Raw genomic sequence first — 13,996 nt, forward strand, 5'->3', positions numbered from 1 at the left:
CTCTTTTTGAATTATTGTTTTCTCAGGGTATATGACCAGGAATGGGATTGCTAGGTTGTATGGTAGTTCTATTACTAGTTTTTTAAGGAACCTCCATACTGTTCTCCATAGTGGCTGTATCAATTTACATTCCCACCAACACTGCAGGAGGGTTCCCTTTTCTCCACACCCTCTCCAGCATTTATTGTTTCTAGATTTTTTGATGATGGCCATTCTGACCGGTGTGAGGTGACACCTCATGGTAGTTTTGATTTGCATTTCTCTAATGATTGGTGATGTTGAGCGTCCTTTCATGTGTTTGTTGGCAATCCGTATATCTTCTTTGGAGAAATATCTATTTAGGTCTTCTGCCCATTTTTGGATGGGGTTGTTTGTCTTTTTGATATTGAGCTGCATGAGCTGCTTGTAAATTTTGGAGAATAATCCTTTGCCAGTTGCTTCATTTGAAATTTTTTCCCCATTCTGAGGGTTCACTTTTTGTTTTGTTTATGGTTTCCTTTGCTATGCAAAAGCTTTTAAGTTTCATTAGGTCCCATTTGTTTATTTTTGTTTTTATTTCCATTTCTCTAGGAGGTGCGTCAAAAAGGATCTTGCTATGATTTATATCATAGAGTGTTCTGCCTATGTTTTCCTCTAAGAGTTTGATAGTGTCTGGCCTTACATTTAGGTCTTTAATCCATTTTGAGTTTATTTTCGTGTATGGTGTTAGGGAGTGTTCTAATTTCATTCTTTTACATGTAGCTGTCCAGTTTTCCCAGTACCACTTATTGAAGAGGCTGTCTTTTCTCCATTGTATAGTCTTGCCTCCTTTATCAAAGATAAGGTGACCATATGTGCATGGGTTTATCTCTGGACTTTCTATTCTGTTCCATTGATCTATATTTCTGTTTTTGTGCCAGTACCATACTGTCTTGATTACTGTGGCTTTGTAGTATAGTCTGAAGTCAGGGAGCCTGATGTCTCCAGCTCCATTTTTCTTTCTCAAGATTGCTTTGGCTTTTTGGGGTCTTTTGTGTTTCCATACAAATTGTGAAATTGTTTGTTCTAGTTTGTAAAAAATGTCACTGGTAATTTGATAGGGATTGCATTGAATCTGTAGATTGCTTTTGGTAGTGTAGTCATTTTCACAATGTTGAGTCTTCCAATCCAAGAACATGGTATATCTCTCCATCTGTTTGTATCATCTTTAATTTCTTTCATCAGTGTCTTATAGTTCTCTGCATACAGGTTTTTTGTCTCCTTAGGTAGGTTTATTACTAGGTATTTTATTCTTTTTGTTGCAATGGGAAATGGGAGGGTTTCCTTAATTTCTCTTTCAGATTTTTCATCATTAGTGAATAGGAATGCAAGAGATTTCTGTGCATTAATTTTGTATACTGCTACTTTACCAAATTCATTGATTAGCTCTAGCAGTTTTCTGGTAGCATCTTTAGAATTCTCTATGTATAATATCATGTCATCTGCAAACAGTGACAGCTTTACTTCTTCTTTTCCAATTTGGATTCCTTTTATTTCTTTTTCTTCTCTGCTTGCTGTGGCTAAAACTTCCAAAACTATGTTGAATAATAGTGGTGAGAGTGGACAAGCTTGTCTTGTTCCTGATCTTAGAGGAAATGGTTTCATTTTTTCACCATTGAGAACGATGTTGGCTGTGGGTTTGACATATATGGCCTTTATTATGTTGAGGTAAGTTCCCTCTATGCCTACTTTCTGGAGGGTTTTTATCATAAATGGGTGTTGAATTTTGTCGAAAGCTTTTTCTGCATCTACTGAGATGATGATATGGTTTTTCTCTTTCAATTTGTTAATATGGTTTGTCACATTGATTGATTTGCGTACATTGAAGAATCCTTGCATTCCTGGGATAAACCCCACTTGATCATGGTGTATGATCTTTTTAATGTGCTGTTGGATTCTGTTTGCTAGTATTTTGTTGAGGATGTTTGCATCTATGTTCATCAGTGATATTGGCCTGTCGTTTTCTTTCTTTGCAACATCTTTGTCTGATTTTGGTATCAGGGTGATGGTGGCCTCATTGAATGAGTTTATGAGTGTTCCTCACTCTGCTATATTTTGGAAGAGTTTGAGAAGGATAGGTGTTAGCTCTTCTCTAAATGTTTGATAGAATTCGCCAGTTCTATCTGGTCCTGGGCTATTTTTTGTTGGAAGATTTTTAATCACAGTCTCCATTTCAGTGCTTGTGATTGGTGTGTTTATATTCTCTATATCTTCCTGGTCAGTCTCGGAAGTTTGTGCTTTTCTAAGAATTTGGCCATTTCTTCCATATTGTCCATTTTATTGGCATATAGTTGCTTATAGTAATCTCTCATGATCCTTTGTATTTCTGCAGTGTCAGTTGTTACTTCTCCTTTTCATTTCTAATTCTATTGATTTGAGTATTCTTCCTTTTTTTCTTGATGAGTCTGGCTAATGGTTTATCTATTTTGTTTATCTTCTCAAAGAACCATCTTTGAATTTTATTGATCTTTGCTATCATTTCCTTCATTTCTTTTTCATTTATTTCTGACCTGATCTTTATGATTTCTTTCCTTCTGCTAACTTTGGGATTTTTTCGTTCTTCTTTTTCTAATTGCTTTAAGGTGTAAGGTTAGGTTGTTTATTTGGGGTGTTTCTTGTTTCTTGAGGTAGGATTGTATTGCTGTAAACTTCCCTCTTACAACTGCTTTTGCAGCATTCCATAGGTTTCGGGTCATCGTGTTTTCATTGTCATTTTTTTCTAGGTGTTTTTTGATTTCCTCTTGGATTTCTCCAGTGATCTCTTGGTTCTTGAGTAGTGTATTGTTTAGCCTCCATGTATTTGTATTTTTTACAGATTTTTTCCTGTAATTGATATCTAGTCTCATAGCATTGTGGTCAGAAAAGGTACTTGATATGATTTCAATTTTCTTAAATTTACCAAGGCTTGATTTGGGGCCCAAGATATGATCTATCCTGGAGAATGTTCCATGAGCACTTGAGAAGAAAGTGTATTCTGTTGTTTTTGGATGGAATGTCCTGTAAATATCAATTAAGTCCATCTTGTTTAATGTATCATTTAAAGCTTGTGTTTCCTTATTTATTTTCATTTTGGATGATCTGTCCATTGGTGAAACTGGGGTGTTAAAGTCCCCTACTATGATTGTGTTACTGTCAATTTCCCCTTTTATGGCTGTTAGCATTTGCCTTATGTATTGAGGTGCTCCTATGTTGGGCGCATAAATATTTACAATTGTTATATCTTCTTCTTGGATTGATCCCTTGATCATTATGTAGTGCCCTTCTTTGTCTCTTGTACTAGTCTTTATTTTAAAGTCTATATTGTCTGATAGGAGAAGTGCTACTCCAGCTTTCTTTTGAGTTCCACTTGCCTGGGATATCTTTTTCCATCCCCTCACTTTCAGTCTGTATGTGTCCCTAGGTCTGAAGTGGGTTTCCTGTAGACAGCATATAGACGGGTCTTGTTTTTGTATCCATTCAGCCAGTCTATGTCTTTTGGTGGCAGCATTTAATCCATTTACATTTAAGGTAGTTATTGATATGTTTGTTCCTATTACCATTTTCTTAATTGTTTTGGGTGTTTTTGCAGGTCTTTTCCTTCTCTTGTGTTTCCTGCCTAGAGAAGTTCCTTTAGCATTTGTTGTAAAGCTGGTTTGGTGGTGCAGAATTCTCCTGACTTTTGCTTGTCTGTAAAAGTTTTTATTTCTCTGTCAAATCTGAATGAGATCCTTGCTGGGTAGAGTAACCTTGGTTGTAGGTTTTTCCCTTTTATCACTTTAAATATGTCCTGCCACTCACTTCTGGCCTACAGAGTTTCTGCTGAAAGATCAGCTGTTAACCTTATGGGGATTTCCTTGTATGTTTTTTGTTGTTTTTCCCTTTCTGCTTTTAATATTTGTTCTTTGTATTTAATTTTTGATAGTTTGATTAATATGTGTCTTGGCATGTTTCTCCTTGGATTTATCCTGTATGGGACTCTCTGTGCTTCCTGGACTTGATTGACTATTTCCTTTCCCATATTAGGGAAGTTTTCAACTATAATCTCTTCAAATATTTTCTCAGTCCCTTTCTTTTTCTCTTCTTCTTCTGGGACCCCTATAATTCGAATGTTGGTATGTTTAATGTTGTCCCAGAGGTCTCTGAGACTGTCCTCCATTCTTTTCATTCTTTTTTCTTTATTCTGCTCTGTGGTAGTTATTTCCACTATTTTATCTTCCAGGTCACTTATCCATTCTTTTGCCTCAGTTATTCTGCTATTGATTCCTTGTAGAGAATTTTTAATTTCATTTATTGTGTTGTTCATCATTGTTTGTTTGCTCTTTAGTTCTTCTAGGTCCCTGTTAAACGTTTCTTATATTTACTCCATTCTATTTCCAAGATTTTGGATCATCTTTACTATCATTACTCTGAGTTCTTTTTCAGGTAGACTGCCTATTCCCTCTTCATTTGTTTGGTCTGGTGGGTTTTTACCTTGCTCCTTCATCTGCTGTGTGTTTCTCTGTCTTCTCATTTTGCTTAACTTACTATGTTTGGGGTCTCCTTTTTGCAGCCTGCAGGTCCGTAGTTCCTGTTGTTTTTGGTGTCTGCCCCCAATGGCTAAGGTTAGTTTAGTGGATTGTGTAGGCTTCCTGATGGAGGGGACTGGTGCCTGTGTTCTGGTGGATGAGGCTGGATATTGTCTTTCTGGTGGGCAGGACTGCATCCAGTGGTGTGTTTTGGTGTGTCTGTGACCTTATTATGATTTTAGGCAGCCTCTCTGCTAATGGGTGTGGCTGTGTTCTTGTCTTGCTAGTTGTTTGGCATAGGGTGTCCAGCACTGTAGCTTGCTGGTCGTTGAGTGGGGCTGGGTCTTAGCGTTGAGATGGAGATCTCTGGGAGAGCTTTTGCCATTTGCCATTACGTGGAACCAGGGGTTCTCTTGTGGACCAATGTCCTGAACTCGGCTCTCCCTCCTCAGAGGCACAGGCCTGACACGTGGCCAGAGCACCAAGACCCTGTCAGCCACATGGCTCAGAAGAAAAGGGAGAAAAAAAGAAAGAAAGAAAGAAAAATAAAAAGTTTTTAAAATAAAAAATTATTAAAAATTTAAAAAATAAAAAAATTTTAAAAAATGAAAGAAAGAAAGAAGAGAGCAACCAAATCAAAAAACAAATCCACCAATGATAACAAGCACTAAAAACTATTCTATATAAAAAAACAAAAGACTGACAGAACCCTATACTAAAATAAAAACAAGTGAAAAATGGACAGACAGAACCCTAGGACAAATGGTAAAAGCAAAGCTATGCAGACAAAACCACACAAAGAAGCATACACATACACACAGAAAGTAAGGAAAAAATATATATCTATATATTAAAAAAAGAAAAAAAAAAGGAAGAGAGCAACCAAATCAGTAAACAAATCTACCAGTGATAATAAACTCTAAATACTAAACTAAGATAAACATAAAACCAGAAACAAATTAGATGCAGAAAGAAAACCCCTAGTCTACAGTTGCTCCCAAAGTCCACAGCCTCAATTTTTGGATGATTTGTTGTCTATTCAGGTATTCCAGAGATTCAGGGCACATCAAGTTGATTGTGAAGATTTAATCCGCTGCTCCTGAGACTGCTGGAAGAGATTTCCCTTTCTCATCTTTGTTCGCACAGCTCCTGGTTTCAGCTTTGGATTTGGACCTGCCTCTGCGTATAGGTCGCCTGAGGGAGTCTGTTCCCGCCCAGACAGGACGGGGTTAAAGGAGCAGCTGATTCGGGGGCTCTGGCTCACTCAGGCCGGGGGGAGGGAGGGGTACGGATGTGGGGCGAGCCTGCAGCAGCAGAGGCTGGCATGACGTTGCAACAGCCTGAGGCGCCATGTGTTCTCCCGGGGAAGTTGTCCCTGGGTCACGGGACCCTGGCAGTGGTGGGCCGCACAGGCTCCCAGGATGGGAGGTGTGGATAGTGACCTGTGCTTCCACACAGGCTTCTTGGTGGCGGCAGCAGCAGCCTTAGGGTTTCATGCCTGTCTCTGGGGTCCACACTGCTAGCCGCGGCTCGCGCCCGTCTCTGTAGCTCGTTTAGGTGGTGCTCTGAATCTCCCCTCCTGGCGCACCCCGAACAATGGTCTCTTGCCTCTTAGGCAAGTACAGACTTTTCCCGGACTCCCTCCCGGCTAGCTGTGGCGCACTAGCCTCCTTCAAGATGTGTTCACGCAGCCAACCCCAGTCCTCTCGCTGGGATTTGACCTCCGAAGCCAGAGCCTCAGCTCCCAGCCCCCGCCTGCTCCGGCAGGTGAGCAGACAAGCCTCTTGGGCTGTTGAGTGCTGGTCGGCACCGATCCTTTGTGTGGGAATCTCTCCGCTTTGCCCTCTGCACCCCTGTTGCTGCGCTCTCCTCCGTGGCTCCGAAGCTTCCCCCCCACCACTCCCTGTCTCCCCCAGTGAAGGGGCTTCCTAGTGTGTGGAAACTTTTCCTCCTTGACAGCTCCCTCCCGGAGGTGCAGGTCCTGTCCCTATTCTTTTGTCTCTGTTTTTTCTTTTTTCTTTTGCCCTACCGAGGTACGTGGGGAGTTTCTTGCCTTTTGGGAGGTCTGAGGTCTTCTTCCAGCATTCAGTAGGTGTTCTGTAGGAGTTGTTCCACATGTAGATGTATTTCTGATGTATTTGTGGGAAGGAAGGTGATTTCCACGTCTTAATCCTCCACCATCATGAAAGTCTCTCCTATGCTGATTTTTAAATATCAAGGTTGATGGTGATAATAGTTGCTAAAAGCAAGGTAAAAGTAGCCTGGTGAACATCATATTTGCCTGATTCTGCTTTTAATGTTTTTACTTTTTGTCCTAAGGGGTATAGATTTTATTTATTTATTTTCCAAAGAGCTAATAGCACTAGACAGTGGGTAATATAAATCTATTAAAGTTGATTTTGATGAACTCTTTAAATTGTCTCTTCTATATTATATTCTATAACAGCATCCAGTGTTATTAAAATGTATTTTCATCCCTAAGTACTACCTCATCCTCTTTCACATGATACATACAATTGATAGGGGCATTATAAGGCAAACATTTATAATGGAGTAAAAGAGTGACATGTAATTTACAGACTTTATTATTGTATGATTTTTTATTCAAAGCAAATTTTAAAAACAAGAAAATGTATAACCTGAGAACTATGAAGTGGGTAAGTGGGTAGCTTTTCCTGTTCCTGAATAAAAATTTGGGTAAGTCTCATATAGTCTACTTTCAAGTTTAGGTAATAATTTGTTTTATAGTCAGCATGATTTTCAAAATACAATATAGATCTATTTCAAAAATCAGAACTCCAGTCGTTTTATCAACTTTTATCAATTTGTTTTATCAACAAATTATGAATATGACAGCATTAAATCATTTCTACCCAAGCTATTGGCAATGGAATAGAATACAGTCCTTTTCTCATTCCATACTTATCATCAGCTGTTAAATGGGATTTCTGACCCTCCAGTGTCAGGTTCATAAAATATAGAGGATTTAGGCAAAAGGCACATTCTCAGCAGGTGGCAGCTTTAGCTAACCATTGCTGGGGCTTTCACTGATTCCTCAAAGATTTATATTTGCAGTTCTGATTACCTATGGCTATTTTTAAAATATAGTAAGGTAAAAGTAGCCTGATGAACACGGTTCCAGATGTTACTTGTACCTCTTTTCATAGACAGTCCCTAGGAATTGCTGCTGGGGTGATTCTGTCCCTCTAGGCAATGCTATCATACAGAACCCCAGATGATCATAGACCAGCACTCTCCCTTCATGTATGACACACCTGCAATCACGGGAAACCCTCAAATATCGTGTGTTCTAGCAAACTGTGGGAGTTCAGGTCCATCTCAATACAAAAGCAACTCTTTTGATCTCTTGCTTTGTCACCAAATCAGCATGTCATCAACTCAATCCCCATCTTTCTCAAGGAAGAGGGAAGTCAGACCCAAATCCACCATACAACTCTACCAACCACAGGGATCATAGATTAAGTCTCAATGTGTCCTTGTTAAAGAGGGCAGATACCCCCATCCTTCCCCACTTGAGGAGATGGGACTCAAACCTCTTCAGCAACTCTCTGCAAAAATACTCCATAACTTTTCTCCCAACCCTTTTAAATCCTTCTTGTGGATGTCATAATCACCCTATTCATGGTTCTTAAGGAGTGACAGTAAATGGACAAGAACATATTTTAATTATCACAAAGACTTAGGGGTGTTACAGTTATTTAGTTCCCTACATATCAGAGAGGCTAAATGCCCTGAAGCATACAGGACAATCCTATTGCTGCCTAAAAAACTTTCCACCAATAGAGAAATGCTTATTAGTTTAGTCATTTTCTTTGAAAACGTCCATATTTTTACCTGGCATTACACTTTTTGTTGTTTCATATCTATTGTATCTCACTACATCAGTACAAATTGAAAACTTTACAAAATAACAAATGTATATTTTTAAGAGAAGCAAAATCTGCTCAGGAGCTTAGGGGTGGTGAGAGAGATAACATCCAGTTGGGGAAATTAAGAGAGGCTTCATGGAGATGGATTTGAATTGAATGATGTTGACAGGTATAGATATTTACAAGTAGTGGGAACAGGGCTACTTGTACTGAACTCAGGTTTCATAACTTCAAAAACCTAGATAAAACATGCATTTACATAAATCTCTACAGCAAAGGTACTCTTGAGATTAATAGTTTATGAGTATAAAAAAGATCCATGCAAAGACCTCTTTTATCGCCTAGATTTATACTGCTATGCTCATTAGGTAATCTCTATACATACATAGTTGTCTGAAAACTAGGATTCAATGTCGTTTTTGATCTTCATGGGATTAGAAAAACTTTAGGGTCATTTTGAATGCATAATAGCATTCTATCTCCATAACTATAGGCTCTTTTAATGTTAGATATGTTTCTGAAAATGACTAAAAAATACTTTTTTTAGTTCAGAATTTCCATTTAGTATTATTTGCATTGGGCCTTTTATAGATGCTTTAATTGTATGTCTTGTACTTCTGTCATCTTTGTTTTCCCTGGACTTTATTTTCTACATACCAGTCCCCACCACCACCAACAGGATAAAGGCACAACTCCTTAGCAGTGCTTACAAAGTCCTATCTTCCTTCTATCCCCAGCCTCATCTCTAAAACCATACCCTCAGTCCCCAACACTTCTCTTCCAAATCTGATTATCTATTTGTAGTTTCCCACAAGAAATATGTTCTTTATCTGCAGTTAGTGCAACCGTGATCACGTCTTCCTCAATCTTCAGGTTGATTACATGCCACTTTCTCTTAGATGTTTTGGTGATTCCCTACACCCCAATCAATCCTCATACTATATTGAGCATCCCTTTTATTTTAACAACTTCTCAAGTCTTATAGCCGGCTATTTATTGTCTGTGTCCTCTCACTAGATTTTAAGTTCCTTGAAGATAGGAAAATGTACTATTCACTTTATATTCTTGGCACTAGCAGAGTACCTAGCACAAAGTTGAAGCTTAATGAACAATGGAAGAATAAAATAATTTAAATAAGCCACACAAAAGGAAAATAAACTTTTCTTATTTTATGTAATAATATGCATTAAATATTAACTTATGATTTTACTTCAACATTTTGTTTTATGTCTTAGGTCTGTATCCCATCACTCCAATTCTCAGAAGACAAGGATGGTTTAGGATTTTAATTTTCTTTGTAAATATTTATCACAGTTAAATACTCTCTTAAAGGTTATGGTAAATAATATTTTTAAATGTTAAATCAAGGCTATTATGAGAGAAGTTTATTTTAAATATTCTATTTAAAAAAATTGTTAAGCATCAAGTTGACTCTTGAAGATTCTGACTTCCTTAACTTTATGAAAGACCTACAAATTTTGTCTTTAAGCCTTAGATTTTTAAAATAAATTTAGCATAGTCTCAAATGTATATATATAAAATGTATATGCATATTTATGTATATATGTAAATATGTATGTCTACATACACATATACACAGAGAAGAGAAGAAACTTTCTGTATATGAGCAGATAGAAAGGGGAAAAAAAAGAGATGCACTGACAAAACTATGAAGATGTTTGTGTTCTTATGCTTATGCTTATGTTCTGATTCTCTGTGAATCAGAAGGGCTTGCAACACCAGCAATATAAGGGCCTGAAGGAAACCCCTCTGTGGGCTTCTGATGGAAAATAATAGAGAGGATTTATTTCCACAGGGGAGAGTCAGAGATAGCAATCTTAATCTCTCCATTTCACTTAAGACTTTCTAATTGTGTGTTGCTCTTGATGAATTTTATTTCCAAGATTGCATTTTCACAAACTTAAAAAAATTCTAAGATAATAGAGTCTTATTCAGCTTTTACTGAATACCCTTCCCCTTCTTTTCCCCTCCCCCATTATATTGCAAGCAATTAAATCTTAAAGTTAGGGAGTTTTTTCCACCTAGGGAACCTAATGAGGATGCATGTCCATGAAGATCTCAGGAATAAATATACTGATATGCTAATTACATAGTTAGATGATTAATAATATTAATAATGAGAAATTCAAGAAAATGTGTACTTATTTCACCTACAAAAATACAGAATTTTAATAACTGAATCAGATGTATATGCGAATGGTTATTTGGTTTGAAGATGTTGTAGCTAGCACTAGGATTTCTTGTAGCCTCTGACTGCTTAGTTGATGTTTCTTTTGCTTTGATGAACTTGCTGAATACCACTGATCTGTATCTGGACCATCGTTTTTAAGCACGTGATGTTGCCATTACATTGTGTCAAACTTTTTTTTGGTGTTCCCCTGGAAACTCCCGTCTAGCCATTCGGTTATTCTCCTTCATCTTTAATAACCTTGTGTTTTGTCATTATTAAATGACCCATCAGGTTCTTGAATACCAGGTACTGGCCCTGCAATTGTATGCTAAATGTAAGATGTTTAATTTTTTCTTTGTAGTCTGGAAGATACATTGCTTCCTAGACCCCAAAATACCTCAGCTATTATACTAAGTGCAAGTGGCTTATTTAATAGATTGTGTGTCTTGTCAGTACCTTCTTTTCTCTATGTTTTATATGTATAGTTATAGCACTTGAGAAACATTAAAATAGCAGAGGAATGTGCCATAGATTTATTATAGATCACTTTTTTGCACTTCCCTGACCTCATGTACTAAATTGCTCTCCTTATAGAATAATAAAGCCTAAACTAAACTCTTAATTTCTGGATTCTGTTGTACCCAATGTCACGCAGTGTAGCAATTAAATATTTCTAATCTTCATAAGGTACTTTTGTCATTTTGAGGACAAGATTTATGTGATACATATTTAGTATATTTATGACTTACGTCAGCACAGATCTAAGCAGTAATAGATACTGTACTCAAAAAAGACTGTTATTGTTGACTGCCATTTTGATGACAGTATTGAAATGTATTGATTTATATTGTCCTTAATTTGCAAGGAGTGCTTTACGAATAATAACAAACCTGTTATAAAGATAGGTTTCATTATTAACTCTACTTTATAGGTGTTGAAAGTGAGGCACAGAGAGGTTAAGTAACTTAACCAAGGTCACACTGCAAATAAGGAGAGAAGTTAAGATTAAAATACAGACCGTCAGACTCCAGAGGTTATGATCTTAACCATTACGATATGCACCACATATACTTCCATAATAGGTGGTATATCACGTATGCATTACCAATATTATAGTCTCTCCCTTTTACACCTTTAATATTGATTATGATGATTTGATTTACGTTATGAATTTCAACCATAATGAAAGTAAGTTTCCAGAGAAATTAACTAGTATTCATGATATCACCTTATTAAATTAAACTAGTCTTCTGAAACAAATCCCATATTTTTCACCTTGTTTCACATTACCGTCTGGTACAGCTCTGGTCCCATTTTCATTTGGCACTCTCTAGTCCCTACGCTGTGGGACCTTGATATTACAGTGCAAATGACACTCAAAATGTTTTACAAACAACACAATCTTAAATTATACTCATGCCTTAGGCTGAATTTGTAGGCTAAGGAGTACAACTTCTATTAAACTTTAATTTGATCAGAAATGCAATAATTAGACGCATAAGGGCCTGAAAATGGGCACTAGTGACTTGGATGTGAACTTTTGTATTCATACAAATAAAAGGAAGTAAGTCCTTGGGCCTCATGAGGCAAGCGAGCAGATGAAACTTAGACCAGTATTTAAAATGTAACCTCAATGGAAAAAATATATATTTTTCCTTAGTAATGTTTTAGGATTAAAGTATATTTCATCCAATGATATTATAGTGACACAAATATTATTTTGGTCAGTAACTGAGCCAATATATCTTTTTGCTTTCAAATATTCTGCCGTGATATTTTAGTTACCCTCATGTATGCAGTATAAGACTTTCATAGACAAAATAGTCGCTCAAAGATGTCCATGTCCTGATCTCATTAATCTGTGAATGTTACCGTACATGACAAAATGGACTTGCATATGTGATTGAGGCTATGGACCTCAAGATGGGGTGATTATTATGGACTATCTGGATAGGCCCAATCTAATCACGTGATTCCTTTAAAGAAGACAGACTTTTCTGGTTGTGGTCAGAGAAAGACACAACAATAGAAAATGGGTCAAACAGATGCAACATAAGGAAGACTTTACTTGCCATTGCTGACCCTGATGATGGAGGAAGGGGCCATGATCCAAGAAATATGGGAAGCCTCAAAGACCTGCAAGAGGCAATAAAATGTCCGAGAGCCTACAGAAAAGAATGGATATAGCCATACAGACACCTTGTTTTAGCCCAGGGAGACTAGTGTTGGACCTATGACTTAGAGAACTATAAGATAATAAAACTGTATTCTTTTAAGGAACTAAATTTGTGGGAATTTACTACAATGGTAATGGAAAACTAACACAATAGCTGTGTATTATTTATTTTATATCTCATCTGAGAATTCCAACTTTAAAATGGAATAATCTGTTTATATTAACTGTAAAAACTTATTTTAACAAATATATAAATATTATTTATATAATATTGCTTTAAACATATATCATTTTAATAAAATTTATTTTTTTGTTTAGAATAGGTTTTTCTTTTTAATGTGAAACTTAACCATGATACAGGTCATTTATTTGTGCTTAAAAAAAATTAGGTTCATTGAGGTATAATTGACATGAAAACTTCAGCCTTAATGAGATATAATTTACATGTAAAAATGTCAACTTAATGAGGTGTAACTGACATATAAAATTGTAATTTTTTCATTTGTAATTTTCTTATATAATTGTTTTTAAATGTATGTTGATCTTCAATACCAATTTATTTATTTATTTGCTTATTTGTTTTTGTATTTATGTTCTTCTTTCCTGACCTCATCTGGCTTCATCAAGATTTTTATTTAACTGTCTTTCTTTCCTTCCATTAAATAGAAGTTTCTCTTTGTTTTTACTGCATTATTTTAAAAAGTCAAACTTATTTTGTATCTTTATTTTAATACAAACACAATAAAATATGTTTTCATTAATCAACTAAAACCCATTATTCTAGTTACTGTTTTATAGTGTTTTAAGTTCACCTTGCTTTTAAATATTCTCAAAATTTTTCATTATTGTCATTATGATTATATATGAGTCAATGATTGTTTGGATTTTTTTCCACAGTCTTAGTTCTTTCTTTGCTTATAATTGTTTGTCTCAGCTCACTCTTTCCTTTTGGATTTGATTTCCTTCTCATTGAATTCTAGTGTGTGTTTACCACAAAAAATCAACTAAACACCAAAGAAGGCAGTAAGAGAGGAAATGAGGAGCAAAAAAGGTACAGGACATATGGAAAAAATAGCAAAATGGCAGAAGAGTAGTCTTTCTTATCAGTAATTACATTAAATGTAAATGGATTAAAGTCTCAAAACAAAAAAGCAGTGATTGGCAGATGGATTTTAAAAAATGACCCAACTTACATAGCATTATAAATTTGTTCAAATTTATAAAATGTACAACACTA

The sequence above is a fragment of the Eubalaena glacialis genome, chromosome 4 (assembly GCF_028564815.1).
Source record: "Eubalaena glacialis isolate mEubGla1 chromosome 4, mEubGla1.1.hap2.+ XY, whole genome shotgun sequence".
Classification (NCBI taxonomy): Eukaryota; Metazoa; Chordata; class Mammalia; order Artiodactyla; family Balaenidae; genus Eubalaena; species Eubalaena glacialis.